Source organism: Trachymyrmex cornetzi, unplaced genomic scaffold, assembly GCF_001594075.2.
Source record: "Trachymyrmex cornetzi isolate Tcor2-1 unplaced genomic scaffold, Tcor1.1 scaffold105, whole genome shotgun sequence".
NCBI lineage: Eukaryota > Metazoa > Arthropoda > Insecta > Hymenoptera > Formicidae > Trachymyrmex > Trachymyrmex cornetzi.
Window position 1 is genome coordinate 483,100 of NW_017295598.1, and position 26,313 is coordinate 509,412.

At 34.0% G+C, this 26,313-nt stretch overlaps 1 protein-coding gene across 1 annotated transcript in view; it reads left to right on the top strand.

Annotated features, from left to right (window-relative positions):
* The window catches only part of LOC108759456 (uncharacterized), a 64,698-nt gene that overhangs the window by 4,122 nt on the left and 34,263 nt on the right, over positions 1-26,313 (top strand). The window lies entirely within an intron of this gene.

Here is a 26,313-nt window from a genome sequence, read left to right on the forward strand (position 1 = left end):
CGGAATCGGCCCAAAATGTGCAAATCTTTGCGACCACTGAATTAAAGAAATCTAAGATTGCGATTATGGAGGATAAAGAACAGGAGACCGAACTCACCGAACTAGGCTTTAAAAAGTGTGGTCAAAATCAGGTTTCTAAATTGGTATTGGTGGTGCTCGAATCGCAAAACTCCTCTCATACGCGGTTAAGCACACACAACCGAACACACATAACCTAAAAACAGAAACGTTATTTTTTGACATTATGCTCTGACAGTAACAGTAAATTGTCATTAAAACTGCATGAAGAATGGAGCATTCTTCATGTAAAATTGGTATGACTTATCCATATTAGCATTAGAGGCTAACCTAGGCTATTGCCTAGGGGCGGCAAGTTTAGGGGGGGGGGGCGGCATTTTTTTAAAAGAAGGTAACTAATTTTTTGTAAAAATTTTTATAAAAATATTGGATCGAAGTACATCAAAAAAAGAAGTAAATCCTTTATGGCGATGCTAAAGCATACTGTTTTACCCACATTTCCATTCGGTGAAAAATCTCCGTATTAGATATACAGATTGCAAAAGTATTATTACATAAATTAAAGTATGCACAAACAGGACCTCAGTTGCACTGGATCTCACGAGAAAAAAAATTTTTTAATTCGTTAAAAATTCACTTACTTTTGGCTCGTACAGCTGTCACCTCAGATATATATTTGCTGGATATTAGAGTTTTAGGGTGCATATCATGAAAATAAGCGTGCAGCTGAGGTTACATTATTGAAACGAACGATACCGAGATTGCTAAGATTGAAAGTCTAGAAAAAAAGTATCGCCACCGAATAGAAAATACGTGTATACAGGTGCTTTGCGAAGACTGGGACTGTCAACAGAGCCGAAATTCCGTGTAGCAGTAGTTGCGCGGTCTTGCGATAGATGTTGCTGGCATATGTTATATAAGAACAGATGTTTGCGTTTGAGTAAGACAGAATGATATATATTATATAATATAATGTAAAAACCGAATCAAAGATGTTACCACTATTATCGAATTTGGAATTAAAAAAGTCTGTACTATCGGCCTTGATCGAGTTCGGTAATCGGTTTAGCATCCCCTTAACCGCACAAATAGAAAAAGAAATAGAATATTGACGAAACGTTTTAAAAAGCGTATAGTGTCAGTCATTAAATCATTAACATCTCGTGGTCTACCATTCAGGGATTCTAATGAATGCTTTGGTTCTCTTCAGAACGGCAATTATATGATGCTTTTAGAGCTTATTGCTGAATTCGATCCGTTTCTATTTGAGCGTATAAAAGTACATGGAAATAAAGGTAGGGGATCTATATCTTATGTTTCATCCATAATTTGTGATGAATTTATTGAAGTTATGTCAGGAGAGCTATTAACAAAAATTATAAATAAAGAGGCAAAATATTATTCAATAAGCGCTGATTCAACTCCTGATATATCTCATGTCGACCAACTGACATTTATTTTACGCTATGTAACTAAAGAAGGAGATTCGAAAGAACGATTCATTAAATTCATTCCAAATTGTGGCCACAAATCTGAAGAACTTTTCAACGCTTTGCAGTGAGCGTTTAAATGCCTTAGCATTATTGTACATTGAAGCAGAGCTTAATGTCAAAACAGATTATAATTTGATAATTAATCAGTTTGCCGTGTGAAAATCGCGTAAAGTTATAATTAAAAAAAATTAAATACATGTAAAGGTGCAATAAAGGTAAGGTTCCTCAATCCCTATAAATAGTCTTTTTTTTGTTCCTTACGCCGACATGGTTGTTGGACAATTGAATGGCGGCGGCAAGAATTTCACTGTCTAGGGGCGGCAAGAACCTTAATCCGATCCTGGACTTATCATGCAAACTGTGAGAACGTGTCGTGGAATAAAAGCGACATCTCGATCGAACTAATTTCAGATGACCACTTTTGACCACGCTTTTTGACGGCCTCGTCTATGTAAGTTCGGCTTCCTATTCTCTATACTCCATGATGTATACACATATATAATTTAGCGTGGATGATCCCATATTTAAAGTCGAGAATAATTCTTTAATACCGCAGGCAAAGTAATTCTTCGAGAGAATGAAAATATCTGGCACTGAATGGAGACTTTCCTCGGATTTTCCTGGCTACAGCAAACGAAACATGAAATATCACTAGGAAAAAAAGAGGGATCGGATCGACCGTTCCATCTCGCGCGGGCTCGCGATTATGCGGGTGCATTCGGCTCTGCAACGAGCTTTTCCACACGGTCAACTTCGTAAAACAGCTGCCATCGATTTACGGGGCCGGCCGGTGCGGCGTCATGGTGGAAGGAACGGCAGGTTCAGTTTTCGCGTGCGCGTTATAAATTCATTCGCTGCGTCCGTATATATTCATTCCGCCGCGGCCGGTCGGTCGGTCGCCCCCTCGATGCGCGTATTCACCATTTTACAATACTGTTGGTCTGAGTGGGTTAAAACTCGCGTCGCCGGGCTATTTACGAGCGTATGGAAATATCTGCAAGAATTCCAAATCGAATTGACCGGCGGGGCTTTCGGCATAGCTACTATGAGGTACCACTCGCAAAACCGCATCATCCCGCCGCGTCAGCGCGTCTGTTTCACGCTGCGATACGTCCGCCATGAGCCGAAAATTTTTTTCTATTGCATTTCCACGATGCAACATGATTTCGAATCAAAATCCTATCTTCCGGATCGATTTCAGTATTTCTCTACGTTTCATGTTGATTATTGAAACCGATACGAAAAAAAAAATTATGGAAAATATTATAGAGGAGGGAGAATGTGTGTCGAGAAACCTCAGGCACCCCTAAAGGAAAAATTAAATAAAGCCAATGATTATCAATTAACTTAATTAACTAATAAAAGTCAATCTTTACTCAAAAGATACTGCAGCTATTTGGCTTTAAATTACAATAATTAACATTCATACATTATGAATATAATTTTAAACAAAAAACAATCTTTAAATAAAGATTTATTTTATTGATAAATAAACATTGGTTTTATTTAATTTTTGTTTAGGTATTCGTAATACTTCCATTCTCCCGTATTACTAATTACTCCTTTTTTTCATAAGATAAATAGCTTTTAAATTTCCTATAACCTAAATAGTTATCGAGCTGGAATTAAAAAATATTTAATATATTATTGTAATTAATATATTATTATGATTTTGAATTTCTTATGTTTTTAAGGATGTATTATGTGCATAGTTTTTACAGAAAATTGGACTGGAATTAAAAATTTAAACTTTCTATATAAAAATAAATGTTATATACATATAAAACGGTTCACACAATAAGGTCAATATTTAATAATGAATTTTTATAGTTTAAATAAAAATTTTCTCATTTCATTTTAATTATTTTGTAAAAATATGTTTCTTATTGAAATAATTTTTAAATCACCAGTTTTTAAATCACTGTGAAACTTTTTGTATTACTTTTAAATATAATATGGAAAAATCCGTAATTTTTTCATAATTTTTTATTTGGTTAAATATTACGTTTAATATTTCTTTAATTTAACTTTCGTATTTAAAATATTCTATATATTATCTGTATACATAATCTGGTCTGAATATGATGTAACTCGCTTATAAACTAACTTCTTCAAGAATGTGACATATCTTCTTTATCCATGTCCTCCTTCCAATGTGGAAATAGGTTAATCTTTTTATCACTGTTTGAGAAGAGCACTCTCTTCTTCGTATCTCTTCAGATAAACACGATAAGCAGCACTAGATTTCCTCAGCGTTTTCTTAGTAAGTAGGCATTAACCCGTTAAAGCAAGCTTAGTTCATGGATACCGCAATTACCGCAATTGCGGTAGTCTTGCTATTTTGAGAAATGAAAATTTTGAATTACCTATCTCAAAAAATAAATTAAACAATATAACATTTTTAGTACATATTTAGTACATATTTAGTACATATTTTGCGTCGCAAATTTCTCGAAACTTTATAGAAGCTTTGCATTTTAATAAGTGTTAAAATTTATTAACTTGATAAATTATAAATTAAAATATCAAGACTTTTTAATATATTTATAAACGAGCAATTATAGTTAATCAACTAATAAAATTCGTCTTTAATTACATAATTATAACGCAATAAAATTCAAACGTTTCGATTTACAAAGTCTTCATCAGTGATATAATAAAAAAAACGTATTTATATAACCCCTTACAATGTCAACGAACTTACATATGAGATGGTTGCTTTTGCCTACAAATCGATTGCCTACAGTATCTTTTGCTTACATCACTTTTACGTACAGTTCGATTGTCTACATGTATTATTGCCTACAGCTCGATTACCTACATGCGCTTTTGCGCACAAATATAAAATTAAAGTTAAGTAGAAAATAATTTATATTTTTAGGAAATCTCTCATGTGAACAGTGGGGTGTCAGCGTAGACAGTGTCCACTTGGAATATTTTCTCAAAAAATCTAACCCTAATCAAACCATTTGTTGATGTGAGGTAGCCCTCATTTCGCGTGGATGGTTGTGAGCTGTAGGCAATAATGTATGTAGGCAATCGAACTGTAGGCAATAGTACATGTAGGCAAAAGTAACTCCTTTTCTAAAATTTTTATTTGTGCACAAAAGCGCATGTAGGCAATCGAGCTGTAGGCAAAAGTGATGTAGGCAAAAGATACTGTAGACAATCGATCTGTAGGCAAACGGGATCCCCCCCTTACATATGATACGTAATAAAAATTATCTCTTTAAGCTAATCTTATATACTTATTTCTGCGTTAAGATATTATGGATCGAAATAGGTATCTAGTCTGAAGTTTGAAAATCCATAATTGTAAAATTATGTTTAACTAGTTCTTCGGTTGTTATCGAGAATCAACTCAGTCAACATTTTCATAAAAAAACGACAGTTTGATCGAGAATTTCTTCAACGACTATCGTACTATATACTTTCTGTACAGTTAAATGTCAATTTATGATTAAATAATTACTATAATTAATTCAATAGTTAATAAAATCATGAAATATGTAATACAGGCAATAGGAGTCGACGCTGGTTATCAATTAGCGCAATTTTTCTTAATACTAAAAATGTAAACCTTAACTTTGGACATTTCCACTCGTGGTTTGAGTCTTTATCAGCAATCTTTCACCCTACCGCAACGATTGGAGTATTGCATGACAAAATGATATCTCCAACGTGTTTCATCTCCAAAATTGAACCGTTTACTGTTGTGAGGTAAGTCACATACTCACAAAGTTAGAAAGCTGAGTGTAATTCAATAGTGATGAGAAGTTATTTTTCCACTTACGTTAAAAATAAATTGGTTCAATTTATATGGAATAGTCAATTGAATCAAAATCAAAAACTGTGCCATCGTATATAATAAAATGCTATTGACAAATTCTTTTCATTTTCCAATAAAAAAGATATTATTGGGTAACTCCGTTATATACGCCGCACCTATCAAAAACTTAATTTACTAAGTATTATTTACTATGTTTAAAGTAAACGAACTATATCAGTAAAAACTTTGTACAGTCTACTATTATGAAAAAAATATTAGAAATCCGAAATATTTATTTTTCATATTAAAAAATAAACTTTATGAAACCCTTGCATATTTACCGTATGTTCTATAGGGGTGAGATATATAGGTACTCATAGGGGGAGGGAGGTATGTATGGCGCTCATGAAAAATTTATAAATAATGCACATATAAATAAGACGTAAAATAAGACATAATAACTTATAAAATGTGTTTATAAAGTTTTATTAAAGAATAAGAATGGTAAATATGTATATGAAATAATAAATAATAATTACACAATCTCTTTCTACATATATTACAAGTGTTATGACATGAGGTACATATTTCGCATAATGCGCTTATCGCATTTAGTGCACTGAATTCATCTGCACACTTTGTATGCTTTAGGCATAAATCTCGCTCGCTAAAAATGCCGCGTATCTCAAACAGGTGGGATATACAAGACAACAAACTAAACAAAGAATACGAAAGCAAAGCACTTGTATTTTGCTATACAACATGCTTTACTATTCCACTACACATATGTATCACGAAATAACCACTAAGTCTTTTACACGCCCTACAGTAATCATTTTATGTAGACTTTAATTTATGATGGCGTTACTTATTACAGTAACAAATCGATTCAACTCACAATAATTTCATTAACAGTAAGAAACTGAAATCATAACACAATACTAATATAACATAAAGGCATGTAATAGAATAGTTGCTGGAAAATTACCCCCACTCCTTCTATTTTTTCTGACTTCTGCGGCGTAAATCCCAGCGCGGCATATTTGCCGGAATTACCCTCTCTAGTAATAATTATGTTTTCTAACACAGAATAAATAAATAGGTATTCACATAATAATCAAAGCAACGCAACCCGCCGTCATTGAGCTATCACGCTTATTTTCTCAGAGTGACACAAATGTTGGTTGAAAATTCGGTTAGATATTTTAATTTTATTTCTATTTTGACGAGTTTAACTCATTAACGAATGCATTAAGGGAGAAGCTGCGGACACGGAATTACTATTACGCGTCACGGAGTTAGTCTTCTGCGAAAGATATATCGGATTTGGAATAAAACGTGCGTTGATGACTGCCCTATCTCGGTGGAACTCAGCTTTGAGGTTGAGTGAAGCTGGAGTGGAAAACGTGTGCACGAGTGGTACTCGAGAAAGTCGCCAGAGCTAACACAGCCTTTGTACCGCCTTGTCGTTCTATGGTTCCAACGAGACCAATTTCTCTTCCATCGTGCTTTATCCAAGGAAGGAAAGAGCATGAAAGGAGAAGAGGAAGTAGGAGGGTGCACGTACTTGCAGTACTTTGTGCTTAGTGCTCTATCAAAATACGTATAATTATATCGACGATGCATTCATATACCTACACGTACTTTATTCTCGAAAGTGAAGTGATTCTCGCTTGTTAATTTTACCTAAGCCTCTCTCTCTCTTTCTCTCTCTCTCTCTGCGTGCTATTCACGAATGTACTTTATGTATAATCACGCTATTGTTAAGTTGAAGTTAAGCTATTTTACCATTGAGATAAATAAAAACAAAGTAGGGGAGACCAGGACAAGAGTCGTTATAATTTTTGATTAGCAATTTTTTCTGTACTAATATATACATATGGAGAGAGGATAGAGAACAGGAGATTAAACTTATATGGACGAGACCGTCAAAAAGCGTGGTCAAAAGTGATCATCTGAATTAGTTCGATATAGATGTTGTTTCCGTTCCATCCGACATCGTTCTCACAGTTTGCATGGTAGGTCGTATTTGGAGACACTGATAGTGTCTATCAGGCGCTAAGCTATAACGCGCAGCGACACTACCGTTAGTTTTACATGAAGAATGCTCTATTCTTCATGCAGTTTAAATGACAATTTACGTCTTACGTCTTACTATTAAAGCGTGATATCAAAGAATAACGCTCTATAAGAAGCTCTATTCTTTGGTTTGGCTATTGAGAGTATTGATAAGAGGTGGAATTTTGTAAGAGATAAGGTCAATATCTCGAAAGATGAGTTTATGTTGGGAGTCCGGTTGGTACTCAATTCAACTTATTTTAGTTTTGATGGGCAGTTTTATAAACAAAATTTTAGTACTCCTATGGGGTCGCTTCTCTCTCCAATAGTAGCCGATTTAGTAATGAGGGATTTGGAAGCAAGAGCATTAGAGACTTCGGGTTTTCAACCCTTGTTTTATTTTCGTTATGTAGATGATATTGTTAGAGCTGTTCCAAAAAATCTAGTTGACTTTACACTTGAGACCTTTAATTCGTTATATGACAGATTAAAATTTACTTTATAATTTGGCGACGACAAAATAAATTTTTTGGATATTTCATATTACTATTATTAATAATAACCATCTAATTGAATTAGACTGGTACCATAAGCCTACGTATTCGGGAAGATACCTTAATTTTTATCGGCCATCCACTCTCACAAAAAAGAGGCATAATAATAAATATGACAGATAGAGCGTTTTTATTATCGGACCCTAAATATCACCAAAAAAATTTTGAACACATTGTCAGTACATTACTAAAAAATGATTATCCCATTGATTTAATTTTTAATACTATTAACACACGTTTAAAAATTCTTCATTCATAAAGGTACGATACAACAGAAAGAATCAAGTGATGAAATCAAGAGGGATGGTACTTCTTGATTTGTACTACCTTATATTCCAAAAATTTCAGACGAATTCAAAAGAATTAGTAAAACCTTTAACACTAAATTAGCTTTTACTAGCTTAAATAAATTAAATAGTTTGATCAAGGGATATAAAGATATCCTCCCAAGAGAAAAAAGAAAAAATGTTGTGTATAAAATTTCATGTAAATCTTGCGATGCCTCTTATGTTGGACAGACAAAAAGGAAACTTAAAATTAGATTGGCTGAGCATCGGAATCATATTAACCGGAATAGTAACAACTAATCAGTAATCATAGAACATCGGATTGAATTTGATCACGACTTCGATTGGGAGAATGTCGCGATTCCAGATGAAGAGTGTTTTCTTAATAAACGTTTAACATTTGAGTGCCTTCATATACTCATGCAACAAAATAGTCTAAATTTACGCTCAGATACAGAGGGTGTACATCAAACTTATATACAATTATTAAAAGACATTAAATAGTTATATGTTGTCGGTTATACAAAATTTTGTTTATATATTGACATTGTCCTTTTTTCTTTTTATTTTCGTTGTTGACCTGATATGTTTTTCTTATGATATTAAATGTATTAGTCTCTCTCTCTCTCTCTCTCTCTCTCTCTCTCTCTCTCTCTCTCTCATGTTTCGTTCGAGCTGATATAAACATGCGTTTTTTAATTTAATACTCTTTAGTAAATATTAATTGTAATTGGTCGATCCAATGTCGAGACGAATTCCTTCTGTGACTTGGGGTGGAGTCACTAGCTTTTAATGTTAATTTGAAACTTGTTGGATAGAAATATTTATAAGATCATTTTAATGTTTTGAATAGATTGTAACCGTGGTCTGGTCAAATCTGTTAATCTGATGGTGATTTTTTCTTGGACATGAAGGGATTGATATTTTGAATTTGTATTGCTGAGGATGATTTCAAAGTGAACTGAAACGTACCATTATTTTTTGGAATAAAAATTCTATTTTCTGGATTGAAGATTTAAGATTGCGTATTAATTACCACGTTGACTCTCATTCACCCTGTCTTTTTGGATTTTTTGTTGTTGAATTTGGAAGAGTCCGTAAGAAGATTACATTAATATCTTTCATTACTGTGTGTGATATGTGATTGTGTGTGTATAAGCGTATATAAGAGGAGTTTTGCGATTCTAACAGCGCTTACTGAGCACCAATATCAATTCAAAAACCTGATTTTGATCACACTTATCAAAACCTAGTTTGTCTCTTGTTCTCTATCCTTCATGTGTATACATTTAAATAAATGAATATCTATGCATTGCTTCAAACTTTTACCTAGATAGATCAATTTTTTTCTGATTTGTATCTATGTCTTTAAATACTGAAAATTAAGATTTTCAATCAGTAGGTTTAACTATTAGTAGGGTTAAATTACCCCACTTGCACTGTGGGGCAAGTTGTTACATTTACAATATTACTTGAAAAATTTATATATATATATATATATATATGGGGTGTTTAGAAAAAAAAGATATATCTTGTGTAATGAACTAAACTGAGAAGAAAAGCCCTCTACCATTTTGCAATTTTCGCAATAGTTAACAAGATATAATAATTGCTAAATATTGCCAAAAATTGGTCTTTAATAATTTTTTTTACTCAAATATTATCAATTTTACAGAAAAACTGCAAGAGATGAAAATTGTTTATTTTCTTCTCATAGAGCTCTAAGAATTTTTTTGGAATTTTTCAGAATTTTTCAATACCGTATTTGGCGTATTTTCTCATGTAGGTAAAAATGAGAAAATGCAGTACTAAAAAGTTGATAAAAAATTCTGAAACAATTCGTAGAATTCTATGAGAAGAAAATAAACAATTTTCGTTTCTTACAGTTTTTCTGTAAGTCAAATAACATAAACATTAATGGACTAATGATAGTCACAGCTGCGGTAGTTCGTGCGAGAAGGAAACAATTTTTATTATGTATAATACTTATAATTCTAGACGTTTCGGCTCCAATTCGGGCCATCCTCAGTAATTCGAATCGATACAATAATCATTTCATCTTCCATGGCTGGACAAGAGAGTGGCAACTCCATCAATCCATAAATTTTGTCTCAAGATTGAAAAATCTCGTGGCAGTGAATAGAAAGAAATTCTAAATATGATATGCCATTAGTATGTTTAACACAATAAAAAGAAAAAGGAAATTGGAAATAGAACTCACCTGTACAGCCATGTAAATTCATTAATAATATAAAATTGTTTAATACAGGAAATAAAGTTGGTCGCAAAGAAACATTATGACTGTGAGCAAGTCAACGGACGATATTCGACTAAGTGCGACAATCGAACAACAAATATAACAAACTTATGCGCGAAGAGCTGCGTAGACATACAAAATTACGTACGGTGATTGAAAACGAACTTTTACAATTTATTGGAATTTATAATTTTTTAACGAAAGAGTTAAATGCAGAAATTGATGTAAATTGTTAAGAATCAAATGTAAACATTAATGTAAATTATTAAGAATAGACAAATACGTACGAATGGTGTAAGAAATCGGTGTCAGATTGCAGATTTAAGCCATTATTTTGTAACTTGATATGGAGCATTTCAGTAATGCGTCGTCTATACAGCCATCTCTCAGAATCTACAATCTCGACACCATCCCAATCAAATTCATGGTTCAATTCTAAACGGTGTTCACTTAGTACAGAAAGATTACCATCGCTTTTCCGGATATCATTTTTGTGTTCTTTGACCCTTGTTTTTAAAGATCGTTTGGTTTGGCCAACATAAGACGCATCGCAATCTCTGCAGTTAATTTTATATATTACATTCTTTTTTTGTAAATTAGATAGGCGATCCTTCTGTGGTCTGATGAAATAATTAAGTTTATTGAGGCTATAAAATGATAAATTTACATTTAAATCTCTCACAACCTCCCTAAATTTTCCATCAATTCCCTCGGTGTATGGAATCGTGAACCATGTCTTGATCTCCATATCGTCTTTGTCATTCTGAGTCGTAATGTCATTATTTTGTTTTAAAGTCTTATTGTGTGATAATGATTTTAGTCTTAAATTAATAGTGTTGAAAATAAAATCCAACGGATAGTCATTCATTAATAATGTTTCAATAACAAAAAGTAGGTTCTTTTTGTGATATTTAGGTACTGACAACAAGAATGCTCTATCTATCATACCAATAACAGTGCACTTTTTTTGCGAAAGGGGATGTTGTGAAAAAAAGTTAAGGTATCTACGAGAAAAGGTAGGTTTATGGTACCAGTCATATTCTAAAGAATTGTTATTATTAATTATAGTGATGTCCAAAAAATTGAGGGTCGAGCCACCTATCTCCATTGTGAATTGTAATCGAGGATGAAAGGAATTAAAAACTTTTAAGATCTCATTTTACATGGCTGTACAGGTGAGTTCTATTTCCAATTTCCTTTTTCTTTTTATTGTGTTAAACATACTAATGGCATATCATATTTAGAATTTCTTTCTATTCACTGCCACGAGATTTTTCAATCTTGAGACAAAATTTATGGATTGATGGAGTTGCCACTCTCTTGTCCAGCCATGGAAGATGAAATGATTATTGTATCGATTCGAATTACTGAGGATGGCCCGAATTGGAGCCGAAACGTCTAGAATTATAAGTATTATACATAATAAAAATTGTTTCTTTCTCGCACGAACTACCGCAGCTGTGACTCTCATTAGCCCATTAATGTTTATGTTATTCGACATTTTCGAGAGTTATTATTTTAAGCTTTATTTTTTCTGTAAGGTTGATAGTATTTAAGTAAAAAATTATTGAAGACCAATTTTCGGCAATTTTTAGTAATTAATATCTTGTTAATTACTATTGTGAAAATTGCAAAATGGTAGAAGACTTTTCTTCTCAGTTTAATCCATTCTACCCCTATACGAAAGATTTATCATTATTTTCCAAACACCCTGTATATATATATATATGTCCTTTAAGCCAGATATTTAATCGATACATTCGTAAATATTTTACAAACATTTTTTCTTTAATTAGTTGTTAAAGTTAACGTTGGAAAGTCATAAAATTAATATTACACGCATTTGCTTCTTTCCTCACAGACAGATGACCATCTTTAACTTTCTTTGCCGCTGTCGCATATGTTTCTACATTTTACAGATTCCTCCTCTAGTTGTCTTTTTTTTTATAAGATCGTACCATTCCACAGACTTTTATAACTAGACTCCTGACTCAATATGATAGAAAGAGATGAACCTAATTCCGAGCTGTCCTTGTTTCAGTTTACATATGCGTATGTATGCGTCTTACTTGCGAATATCGCATAAAATGTGAAAACACTAACGTTATTATTCGTGTAATTTATACATATAAGAGTGAGTGAACACAAATATGGTGCTGCCCAGTGCTGTCTTCAAGCATGGAGTGGCTGTGCATTATTCTGTAGAACAAAGAAATTGTTTCCAATGGTTACACTGTAACAACTTGCCCCAACCTTCCATTTTCAATTCGAAAACTAGTACATATACTTATCGATTCGAACCAAATGTGTTATTATAGTCAAATGTATATAAAAGAAATGTAATAATCACATACCTGTAACTTACAATATATAATATATATACAATGACACAAGCGATTTATACAATGAAATATTTATTTTTAATAGTGAAAATGAAGAAAATATACGTAGCGTCTTCTAGAGTTTAAATGTGGCGACTAAACTAACAGTGAAGTTGTAGAGTATCATAAGAATCACATATAAAAATTCATAAAAATGTGCTACCACCTCTGTGGCAACTAAAAAAACTAATTGTATTGTAACAACTTACCCCGGTCTCCCCTAATTAATCAATTTGATCATCATAAAATACGAAAAGAACAATTTTGCTGAAGTACAATATTTAAAGATGTAGGTACATAAATTGTTGAGATGGTTTATATTAAAACTGAAACAATTAAAAAACTAAATGAATTTTATGTCGCTTTGTCCGCGTAATTACGTATTTTTGAGAATATAAATATTGTTGAAGATGCGCAAGTAAATACAAAAATTATTCATTCTGTGAACGCTGTGTAAATTTGCCTCCCAGAGGAATGAATCGTTAGAAGGAATTCTTATGATGTCTCTTTGAATCCTAATTAATAGAAAGCACGTAGCCATTCTCTGAAATGATAAGGATAATGTTTAATTCCTTTAGAGTTGCTTTCCGTCTAAGTCTAAATTCCAACGTAGATCAAATATCAATAGAATTCGATAGGGAATTTACTGTTCTCTGTTTCGTCATGTAAAGATAATCCTTGATTCTTCAAACTCTTGCTTCTTTGCGATTCTGATCCTCTTTGGATTGTCTGCTCGCAGATTTGAATCTGAATATCGAGGTGAGAAAGCTAGCATTTGAGATTCTCCTTACGGTCGACGCATATTCGGTACGTCGCCATATTGCTTCCCTCCGCCTCTGTAAATCTCGCCCTCGGGCGAGATTTATTCGACTGTGCACCGTAGATCGAGCATTAATGAATTTTCCGATATTTTACAGCGCCGCAGGGGTTACGATCGTTGAAAGCCAACTCCCTCCCTTACTGCTTCGTATTTTTCGCCTTTATTCTCATTCTTTCCCAAATACACATACTGTCTGTGTCACTCTCATGTATATCCATGAGTAGTAGAGTCCTAAAAAATAAAGAATAAAGTGTCATTTATATTACGGAACTATATGTAAATCATACATAAATTGTTATTTAATCATTGTAATGTTGTAAAATAATTATACGGGAAAATGTTAAAAAAAACCTTTGTTTAATGTAAAATTTAATTTCACAGATATAATATTACTCTTGAAAAAAAATATTGTAACATACCCGAAGTTTTAATATTTAAGAGAGCGAACATATCTTACACAGAGTAAACCCTTTAACCTGCGACAGGACGGTTCCGATTTATTCGCAGTCTTAGCACATTTTTCATCGCCCGAATACGGTTTTTCGCCGCGCATGTTCGCCGGCCGAAACGTACCAGGAATAAGTTTTGTTTACCAACCGCGCCGCGAGCGGTTTCAAATTAAAACGTCGGAGCGGTCGCGTGGGGCCGATTTTTCTGCCTCTCACAGTGAAGGTTCCACAAATCCGGAATAACGGTGGCCCCTCGATGATGCCGCTCGGCGTTTATGAAGGCCAAAGAGGAGGGAAAATAAATGAGAGATGATTAGCATCAACAGTATCAGGAACATTGAAAGACGATGTGAATATTTTGTCGTAAATTAATCGAAATTGGATTTATTAAAATTGAAAAGATCATACATACTATTCTAAAAAATTAAGGGACCACATACCTCCAAAAATAGGTAATTTTCAAGAAAGTATAACTTCATCAAAAATGATTGTAATAAGATCATATATGCAGTTATATCCTTAACCTTTAAATGGGGGTTCAAAAGACCCCTAGACTTTTTCAATCGTATATATATTTTATAATCCCGCTGTAAATCGAACTTCTGGCTTCATATACCGTTAGTTTAGATCCCAACTACCAGTTGAAAAGTTCACGGCAAGTCGGTCTCTGTACAGCAGCCGAGGCAGGAACGACGCATTTCCGAGGCGGGATATAAAATACCCCAGTGTTATTTACGTTGTGCAAAGTGAAAATAGAAGCAATTTTTTTATTCACGTTTTTGTGTAAATTTTATAATTTTCAATTGTTAATATTACTGTACGCGCTATAAAATTTTCTTAGTGTAGTATAATTATAATTTTTTCACAAATAATTAGATGGAGTATAATTTGTATGGATGATGCACCGGATCATAAAATTACCGGATACCAAATATCGGTTATTCGAACAGAATGTAACCGATATCCGCTCGGATATCCGAGAAGGCGATTTCTTTGAGTTGGATATCCAACATTGTCCGAATACCGACCGGATTCGGAGAAAGCGTCTTCCAAAAAAATCCTTTAGAGAAAAAGATTGTAATTTTGCAACAATGTATAACATATTACAGCATCATAAATATGTATACTTGTTTCTAGAACATTTGAATAAGAAAGAAAAAAATCAACAATTTAATGATATCAAATTCAACCGGATATATTCCCGGATACTAATAATATCCAGCTATCCGGTTAGATAGTAAAAATTTGCCGGATAATATCGGATACCGGATATCCGGTGCATCTCTAATAATTTGCCTTTGTGCCACAGACCGATGTGCGATAAACACCACGTTTACTTTTGCGTCTAATGTTCTGGGCTAGAATAAAATCTGTGTTTATATGTTTTTGTACTTTTTGTAATATTTTTACATACTTTTTTGTAATTATGTGCCCAAAAATATTTTTTTCATAACTTTTTTACCAAATATATTAGGTCAAATAAATCGTTAATTGTGTTTTTTTTCTTTCTCTAAAATTTTCCCATTCATTTTGCAAAACCAATACCTTTTTTAGAATATCCAGTGTCGGATTTAGCTTTAGCTAAAAAAATACTATCTCAGGAGTACAATCCTAAATTTTTAGCGAAAAATATTAAAAATTAAAAAAATATACGGTTTATTTGTTTAAAAAAGAGTATGCTTCTTAAATTTTAACAAATTCTTTTTTTAGTATATTTACAGTAAAATTTCACCATTACTGCAATTACATCTTCTTTTAAAAGCTTTGGTGTATCCAAACAAATTTTCAAAGTAAAATATTGAAAGCTCTAGGAATAGTATACACTTTTTCACGCGGGGTCCAATTAACCCCGTGTAGTATTTACGTAATTTTTCTGACGTGTGGCATTTAAGGGTTAATGTAAACGTATCAATTTTCTGATAATACATTTGCTGTTCTATTGATAACAAAAAAGTAAATGTTTAGAGAATAGCTTAATCTTCAATTATTTATTAAGGCTAAATGTCTTAAACTTTGTGAGAATTACAAATCAGAAATATTTCGTAAATCTGGGAATTCAAGACTTTTATTTTCATTGATCGAGAGTTCGCGTAGCTGAGCTTTCGAATGTAAGAAACCTGCAGAATTTCAAGCTCGCCGAAAACATCTAACAAAGGATGGCAGGAGCTCTTAATCGGTTGAAAGGAGTCTGTGACCGGTTACACGGCACGGTTTCCTTTAAAACTTCTTAGTTGGATTTCTTTTTTTTTTCATGAAACTTTGGTGAAAGAGATGCTATCAGCGAAATGAAACACGTTAAGCTTATTTTATCATCCTGTTTAGCTCCGATGACGCTAGACATTCTTTGATGCGCTTATCATTTTTATTGAAGTTTTAAACCCTGATTAATGAAAAAAATTTGTCAATACATCGTTGCTTCATTAGAAAACTTTAATAAACAAGATTCCGAGATCCTGGGAAAAACATTTACCAGTGACAATCTACATTTGCGAAAAAAGTGCAGATCACCGGGAAGTTCGACCCGTTCGCAACGTTACGAGCAACGCTCCAAAGAAATTGGCTTTGTTACGTCAGAAAGCGAAATCGTGCGTTTTCGTCAGTTTCGTGTTCTAGAGTTTCGTGAAATACATGTTCGTCCTCAAAGGCTGCGTCTAATGGCTCGTGTCGCAAAAGTTGCCCCAGTCAGTTTCTCTTCGTCTCTTTATTGCTACTTCCGTTTAACCGGCATCGCATCACATACATCATTTATTTATATTGGGTAGAAAGACGGATAAGTTTTCGAAATGCGTGGAAATTTCAAGATGTATCAATTCTTTATATAGGATAAGAAATTTAACAACGAAGAATAAGAAATACATATCCATGCCGCACAGAAACTTGCAAAAATATTGCTACAACGTTTGTAATATTACTGCAACATTGCCGAAATGATCTGTATGCGGATAATAACTGTAAAAATCATGAAACAACAATCTCAGATTAGTTAAATGATAATTACTTTTATTTTCAAAATTCTTTGAGTTTAAATATCTCAAAAGACGTAATAGAAGTCCATATGGTAAATCCTTCCTTGGAGATGTCTTGAATTCAGAAACTCTTCAGGATTGGCTTATTCGAATTCCGGGGCTCTTAGAAACTACATTTCTTGGATGTTAACTGCATCGAATACTGGATGTCTTGCATCTAAAGTGTCTTGGATTCTTACAAATGCTTACAGTTCTACGCTAATCCTCCCCAGAAAATTTAATTCAAGGGTATAAACGTCCGCTAAACTCACTGAACCGTTTTCACTGAATGTAAGTCATTAATATCCATTATCCGCTCTCTTACCGTTTTCGTCATCTCAAAGACCTAAAAACCACGTAAGCAGACCAACGGCAGTCGACAGCTCCTTCAATACACAGGAAACAAAGATCCGACTTACCGGCAACAACAATGACGAGAAACAGCGGAATGTATCGTCTGAAGCGAAAGTTGCAGCCGTCGCAACGAGCACGCCGTTTATTTTAAGTTCTTTCAAACTGTACGCCGAAAGGAAACGGCGACCGCGCGAGTTGAAAGAGCGCTAGACGATGGAGGGGAGATATAAAGGAAGAAGAAAGAAAAGGAAGGTCGACCAAAAGAACGAGAAAGAGCGAAAGAGCGAAAGAGCGAAAGAGCGAGGGGGTATCGTGCTGAAAATAGAGGAAAGCGAAGAAATGGTGGTTGCTCCAAACCATTAGACAAATTTTATATATAGCATCAGAAAACTCGTTTGTTTTTGCCACACGTTGGTTATTGCTTTTCACCTCAGAGCAATAATCGACATTTCGACACTGCGAAACGAAAACGTTACCTTTTTCTTCTTTTTCATACGCAATAATTGAACAACTATCATCGTCGGGCGAAGAAAGTTTTCCTATAGAAACAAATAATTCTTTCTAGTCGTTACATTGTTCCTAAAGAAACTTTTTATATCTGAGCAATAAATGTAAAAACTATTTCATAACTACACTTGTGCGTCGATTCTTCATGCCTGCCTTTATGCCTGAAAGTGATGAGCCTACAATCCCAATGATAACGATTAATCGTGATTCGTTGGGTCCGATCATTCAATAAGTTTTCTTTCTTCTTTTTAGCTTTGTAGGGGTTCTATAAATTCTTAATTTCTGAAGTGAAGAGGATAAATTTAAGAACCAATTGGGAATTCGCAACAAGTAATCCACAAATCCTAACTTAACACATTGATTCGTGTGACCTGGGTATAATATAATAGAATCTTGGCTGAGTAGTTCATTAACACATGGATCACGTTCGATTTCTCGCGTGATATCTGGGCAACGTGGAACCGCCGCTAAACATAATCGGCTGAATAGACGGATATTCATGCGGGTCGCCGGAAGGTTCTTGAACGAGGATCTAAGGGATGGGGCGACATGATTCGAGACTTACATAATGATGAACCGAAATCCGTGGCATGCACGGCCGATATGTTACTGTCCGCTTCGATGGCGTCTGGTCACAAGTAGGATAGGGGATGAGCAAGCGGCGCATGGCGTACCGCTTTCCACCCATATTAAGTGGCTAACTCGCGGCCTGCAGGATGCAGTAAGGCATTTGCGAGTGACTTCGTCGGATGCTCGCGAGAGGACTCGGTAGCGGGTGGAAAGTCCAGACTCGATTACTGTCGACTGTTAATATCGGAAGTCTACTCCGTACAATCTCGCTTTTCAGGAAGAACTCACGGAACAAGATGAAGAAAAAGAAACGGCAAACAAATTTATTGTATTTTGGACAGAATTCACAAATGCACTAAGAGAACTTCATGAAGCAATAGACTTTGCTAGTTTAAAAGATGAAGCTAGTCGACGTGAAGAGAAAATGGTTCAAAATTGAAATCGTCTACGAAAGATAGACAACCTCGCCGATTTTTCTTTATATATCCGACAAACCGTTCAAAATATAAAAGATGTTTTATTACATAACATCTTTTACGTTACTTCAATAACAAGAGCAGCAAAAAATGGAATCTGTACTTGTAGTAAGAATGATAGCATTATACTCTGTTTTGAAATGATTATTGCAATAGCTAGATATTTTATATTTGTTCAACTTCTACCAGAAGTGATGGAGTTTGCTAGAAGTTTGATATCAATGAGACTTAATTGGAACGATTGCAATGATTTTGCTTGTTAGAGGTATTAGAGCATTTAATTGGACGAGTTTCTAGAAACGGCTCGAGTCGTTTATGACTCTAATAAATGGAAGCGATTCGTTGGCGATAATCATGGATTACAGAAAAACTTCATGGACCACCGCGTTATTTGTCAAGATTTACTTCTGTATCGTTTGTTGTTCGCTAATGTTTATCGCTTGCTATTAATCTAAAATTAACGTTAATAACGAACCGTTAATAACGTTTCGTTCCAATTGAAAAATTTCATTTCCTTTTAAGTTTAAATTAGATTTCGATTTTTACACATTTCTAAGATTTTAAATATTTTCTTTTTTAATGCTATTTTTACATTATTTTAATATTCCGTTCGTTTCTTTTCCATGTTATTTCGAACTTTTCGTTTGCACTATTTTCATTTGCGTTCTACAATCATTTTATGCGTGTTTATTGAAACAGATGACTCTCGCAAAGAAACGCAGCTTCATCGATCTTCTCGAAGCGACGGTTCGTTCGCGGGGGAAACGTCTTCGACTATTTCCGTACGTTTGCACGGGCACGAAAACACGAAGTTACCACCGCCTTCCTCCCGTTCATGCATCGGTGAGACAAATCGATGCTTCATGAATTTACAGCGGATGAGTCGCTCGGTCGTTTCATGAAATAGCGCGTTACAAACCGATCCCCATTGATTCGTTGCGATTTGTAAACCATCGCTCCCTTACTCTCGACCTCACCCCCTTTTCATCCCTGCAAGAAAACGCAGCTGTGCTAAGTTTTCGTCCAACAAAATAAGCGAAGCAATTGTAGCACGAGATGTCCTGGGCGGAGTCGCTTCTCCCTAAAATAGATTTCTGCGAATCGCTAATATGCTGAGATTTAATGGAATTCTCTGACTTTAGAAGAGAGTTCGCAAAATACCGCAATGTCCCGAAAGATGTATTACGCTACTAACAGTAAGAAGGACGCCAGCATTTTGTAGTCGCCTTTTCTTGCGGGACACTTATTCTAAATACGAAATAATAATCTAAACTGAGCTCTCGAGATAATAAACAAACATTAATTAGAAATTTCCGGACGATTGAGAGCAATAATAGCGCAGTAGTTGGTGCGTTTGATATTAACAATAGTATATTTCAACTCTTACATTACAAATCGATCGAACGTTTCAGCTTCATTCGAGCCATCTTCAGCGATGAAGTAATTACATGTGATGTTGATGAATTTCATGTGATGTATTAAATCTAAGAGTGCAGCAAGTAGAGTCTCCTATTCGAAATTTAAGAGACGTAACTGTCAAAAAGCTGTACGGCTAAACGATCGCTAAACGAGAATAAAGAATTAGCGCAAAACCGTTGTGAAGAGGAAAGTTAATCTTGAAAAGACTTACTTGTTGCACTCCTTCACTGCACACTGGAAATTATAATAATGTGTCAGAACGTAAATTCAGAAATCTCATTTAATATCGTTATGTACTTCCATATCGAATAACGCGTTCGTTACAAAAATGAACGTTAAAACATATTGAGTATAAAGAAAGTCATAGAATAAAATAAACATTTAGAAACATAATCTTCGACGTACATTATATAGATAATCAAATATATGATAGTCTATGTCAAGTAGATATTCAAAAGTTATAGATTGAAAAATTATAATGACGTACTGTATTTTTGACAAGTCAAACAATTTCAATTTTTATCAGTAAATTAATATTTAAGTCAAACCATATACTTTATTCATTTTTATAAAAAAACTTTTTAGTGATAAAGTAATGTGATTTCAAAACTTGTTAAGAATATTTAAATAAGCATGGTGTTAAAATTTAGTGTCATTTTGTGTATTTAAAATTTAAACCATTCTCTTGTAGCTTAATATTAAACATTTCCGACACTAATCTTTTCCCCAAATATCTTTTGTTATCTAATATTTTGGTGTTATCAAAATCAAATTCGTGTTTGAATTGTAATCTGTGTTTCGAGATGACTGACAGATTTCCAGTTTTTTTGTTAATGTCATTTCGATGTTCCTTGATTCTAGTATTTAACTTTCTACCAGTCTGCCCTACATAAGAGACGTTGCAATTTTTACAACCAATCTTGTAAACTATTTCTCTTTGAATCATGTTCTAGTGAATCTTTTTGAGCTTTAATAATCCCATCAAGTTTATTAAGACTGAAGAAAGATAATTTGATATTAAGATTTTTAGTAATGTTCTTAAATTTTTCATAAATCACATGAAATTCAACCATCAACATCACATGTAATTACTTTATCGCTGAATGGAGCTGAAACGTTCGATCGATTTGTAATGTAAAAGTTGAAATATACTATTGTTAATATCAAGCGCATCAATTACTGAGCTATTATTGCTCTCAATCTCCCGGAAATTTCTAATTAATGTTACTTATTCTAAACTTGATACAATTAGGCTTTAAGTCCAGTTTCTTGTATAAGGTAAAACTTTTCAACCTAAAATATTAAATTCTTAAATTTCAGAACTAAATTTAGATTCTTCAAATTTCTAAATTCTTACATTTTTACTACTTTCTGATGAATGGTTTTATTCTTTTACGTTACATTTACACACGCCTAGAGAAAAATTATGTTTAAATTGAAGAAATCGTTTCTTTTGCTGATTTTTGAAGTTAAAGTAAAAATATTTTTGAAAAAAAAATTACTTGATTTCAGGAAATGAGGTTCAAATCAAAGAAGAATTTATTTGATTTCAAGAAATAATGTTTAAATCAAAGAAACTTTCCTTTAACCATATAGTAATGCATCGATTTCTTTGATTTAAACAAATTTGTTTGAATCGAAGAAATTTTTCTCTGGGTGCATCTTCTCTTTAAAAAGTACAATATTACAGAGAGACAAAAAATATGACCACAAAATTTTGTTTTTATCAAATTATTCTAATCATATATATTTAAAAAACAAATTGTAGAGTTAACTACATCTTATTAAATAACCGAAAAGTCTTTGCACCAAAAGATTTTCATTTGTTAGTGAACTGAAGACAGCTGCATTAGCTGTCTGGGAAAATTTATCCGCGGAAAGATGCGCGGCCATTATGATGCGTTCTCGAAGCGCCTTGTAAAGCTTGTATCAAAGCCAAAAGTGGCTATTTTAAATATTAATTATTATTTCTTTTTTGTATTTACTGAGATATAACTAACACTCCAGACTTTATTTTTTGTAAATATACTAACGATTTGATAAACACGAAACTTTATGGTGAAACTTTTTTCACCCTGTATATTGTCATTATTTTTATTATTAACAAAATAGACTATACGCGAAGATGTACGTAATTCTTTACTTCTTCCTTTCTTTACTCAATAATATTTACGAATATTACTGATAATAATTCTATATAAACTTTAGTTGTCAGTAAGAGAGTCTCGAATATGTTAAAGGATTTATCACGAAACTGATGTTCTTTTGTAGGATTAACGTAACCGATAGGTTACGCAAGTTTTGGCAAGTTCATCTGCAGGTTATTTTACCGGCGGCTTTTGCCTTTGACTGACAATAAAGCTAACACTCAGCTTACTGGCATCCCGAAGCCTCTCTTCACGCATCAGTATAATGGAAAAGTTATCGGAACGCTTTAGAGCGGATCTTGAAAGTTACGGTAACAAATTCACAAACGTTAACTCATCGGCTTCCTCTTTAGACGTCCTCAAAATTAATAATGCATGATGATATTATCAGTTTTCATGTTCGAGAGAAAAAAGCTGATAAAAGAAAAATTCTTGCTGATGCTGAAACTACGCCAATACAACTCCATCCAATATCTTTAATTTCTAACTGATATTATATTACCTGATCTTGTACGTCATGGTTTTGGAAACATTTTTACATAATTCCAAATTACTTTTGTAATTGTACAATTATTGAAGAAGAATAGGTTTTAAAATTGCTTTCGCTCGATTTCCAATGTTAAATAAAAATATAGATTTTACTAGAATTTGAAAAGTGCAGGTTGGCTTACTATTAATGATCTTAAGGTAGATAACGTACTGCTTATTTTATACGGATCATTTTATCCGATTAACTTTACATGATTTGGCTTGCGTAAATCATTTTATGCGAGCATTATTGAAGAGCATTTCGAAGCGATGAACATGGAATATTGATGTTGGAATTAGCAAGCTCTTTTGCAACCTAATTAATGTGGTGTCTGTTTACAATACTGACCATATTTAGCGGACATAATATCAACACATTACAATATGAATATACATGATGATGATCGCGCTGTTTTTTTAATAGCAAATTCTTTTAAAGATTTTGGATTCGATTGTCCGCAATAATTCTTCACAATTTCATTAGTAAAGAAAAATGCAGAGACGTTTTTAGCAGCATTTCTACGAGTAAGACGGCCGATTCCTAATGAGGTCGGGATAGTTTATCGCGGAAGCACATCAGGAATTATGAATGCGGCCGTAAACGGCAGCCAACACTTTTCTCGTTGCAAGATGGCCGCAATGGGTATCGTGCAGCGGGCGCAACTCCCATTAAGCATCTCCAAGCTGCAAGTAGACCGGACTAACTGCGCCCCGCTCGACTTCTTACATTCTAATGAATATAAATATTGCCCTCTCGCTTCGTCTGAGCTGTTCTGCCTAGCCTCTCGCACCCTGTATAATTGTTTCCGTGGGAGCGTCTAGACTTCCAGATAAAGTTCCTATTATTTTACTAACAGTGCATCCCCCATCGCCTCTCCGCCAGCGTCTCTAACAATCTTTCTCACCTCCCGCCCTTCCCTTCCGTCGCTAGCTTCCGTATTCCGCCCTCCGATAGCGGTCGAGAGCTCCGCTTGAAGTAAACTCTCTCTGCTCGATAAAATCTTCTGCGGCTCCACAAATTTTATTTATCGCATTCTGGAAGTACTTGTTTAATACGTACGTTCGAAAACGTATCGTTCGCCGAGAATCGATACGCGCTCGGCGCTTGCCACGCCCCCACGTTTATTTTGACGAAATTCCTGTGAGCGGAACATATTGTGTTCTCGAGTGGTCATACCGTGGCCAAAATCTGAGGAAAATCGTCGAGTCTAATGGGAATTCGACGGATCCCATTGGATTCTTGTCGACTGTATTGGAAATTTTATCACTTTGAATTTTTTGTAACATTTCTATCACTTTGAATTCTTGGCGTAATTTTGGCTTCGATTTCTAGAATTTCTGCATCTTGGAATTCTTAATTTGTAGAGACCTTATTTGGCTTGACACTTTGTAGTCTCATTTTTTGAATTATTAATACATTTATTTTATATTTTCGTTGTTACATCTACTTTCTTGAATATTTAGTATTTTCATAGATGTAAATTCTCTATATATTTTAATTATTGGATTTTTAATTTTAATTATTGAACTTTCCCTCTTGTATAAACATAATATATGGAGCAAATAAGGACACTGAGTTGTTGCGAATGTAATTATGCGCTTGTATTTTTATTATACAGCCATCAATATTGAAATATGATATCTGCAATTGCTACAATATTGAATGTCAAATGTGAAAAGCTGCTTTTAGGTGACGGCGGCGTTTAATCCGTTTCTACTCTTTTGTGCCCGATAACATAGCGGTGTTCATATATTTCATTCCTTGTAGGAGCTAGCGATAGCCGGCATGTTATTAAAATATTTATTTTCCAGTCGGAAATAGCTGTTTAACGCAAACATAATTCACTGATGTTTGCGTTATGCACGGATGCGGGTGCGTTCGTAGACCATCGTTGATCTCGGTGTATTATCTTCAATTAGCTGATGGAAGTGATACAAACCCTTTTTAGTTGACCATGGTTTAAACTTCACTTAACCCGCGTTAAATTACGCATTTCAATGTAGATTGTAAACGACGTCCGTCTTAATCTTCCGAGTGAGTCTCTTCGCTAGGATTACACGCCAGGATTGCAGGGATTGTTAGAGACCAGGATTCAGTAGACGAAAATTACAGGCAACGAGGTAGATGAAAATACGGAAGCGATGTGCTTCGTAGATCGCTTTAAGCGGTATTATGATAACGTTGTCGTTGAGGTAATTATCGTTTGAGTGCACAGCTCTTAGGAAGATATTAAAATTACCTACTTTGCTATTAGAATGTTTTTGATATTGCGCAATTAATACTTAATTTATATACTGTACCTAAATGTTTTTAACGTTTAAAACTTAGAGACAATAATATCTGTTATTTCTTCAATAGAGAGAAATAGATTATTGAAAATATCTTTCGCATCTTTTCAGCTTTAAAATATGGAACGTTTGAAATATAAACTCGAGAAAATTAAGGAATTCTAAAATATGTATATTTAAGAAGAAGGAAGATTAGCGTGTTTTTCAACCAAACTAGACTACGTAAAAAAATTAAGAGATGGTCCATTCTGCCCCTCCAAAAATAGGTAATTTTCAACAGAATTAATTTTGCCAAAAATTATCAAAATAAGATTTAAAAAATATTCTACAGCTTGAAATTTCTACTTTTTCAGATTGATATTTCAGATAACGGTCTGATTGATTTTTTATGAAACTATACACAGTTATAAATGGAAATCTGTCAAATCTTCAAATTTTTTACAAGCTTTGCGAAGTTTCATTGACGTGAATTAAAAATCGCACATAAATGTAGTTTCGAAAGGCTGAACCTTTAAACATTTCCTATTTTTGAAGGACAGAATATAGGTGATCTTTTAATTTTTTAGTATAGTGTATAAAAATTCCAAAAAGGATTATGAAAGGCATTTCTCTAACTGTGTACATTGAAAGTGTCGACACGGCTTTTGAAACGTTCGGAATAAACATTCACGCATTCGGAAGTATCTTTCATGACATAACAATGAGAGACTTGCTCGCGCGAGTTTAATCGATTGAGATAGTAGGTAATCGTGGCACTCGCGGTGGAGCTTCCGGCATGTAACAGGACATCGTAAGTCCTCTTAACATGACTCGCACAATGGCTGGCAGTAAGGCCGATGTGTTTCCATGACCGGGTCAGTTCCATAATACCACGCGGACGGCGCAGCAAGAGCCGACCGTGGGATGAATGTTACATGTGCATGCCACTCAGC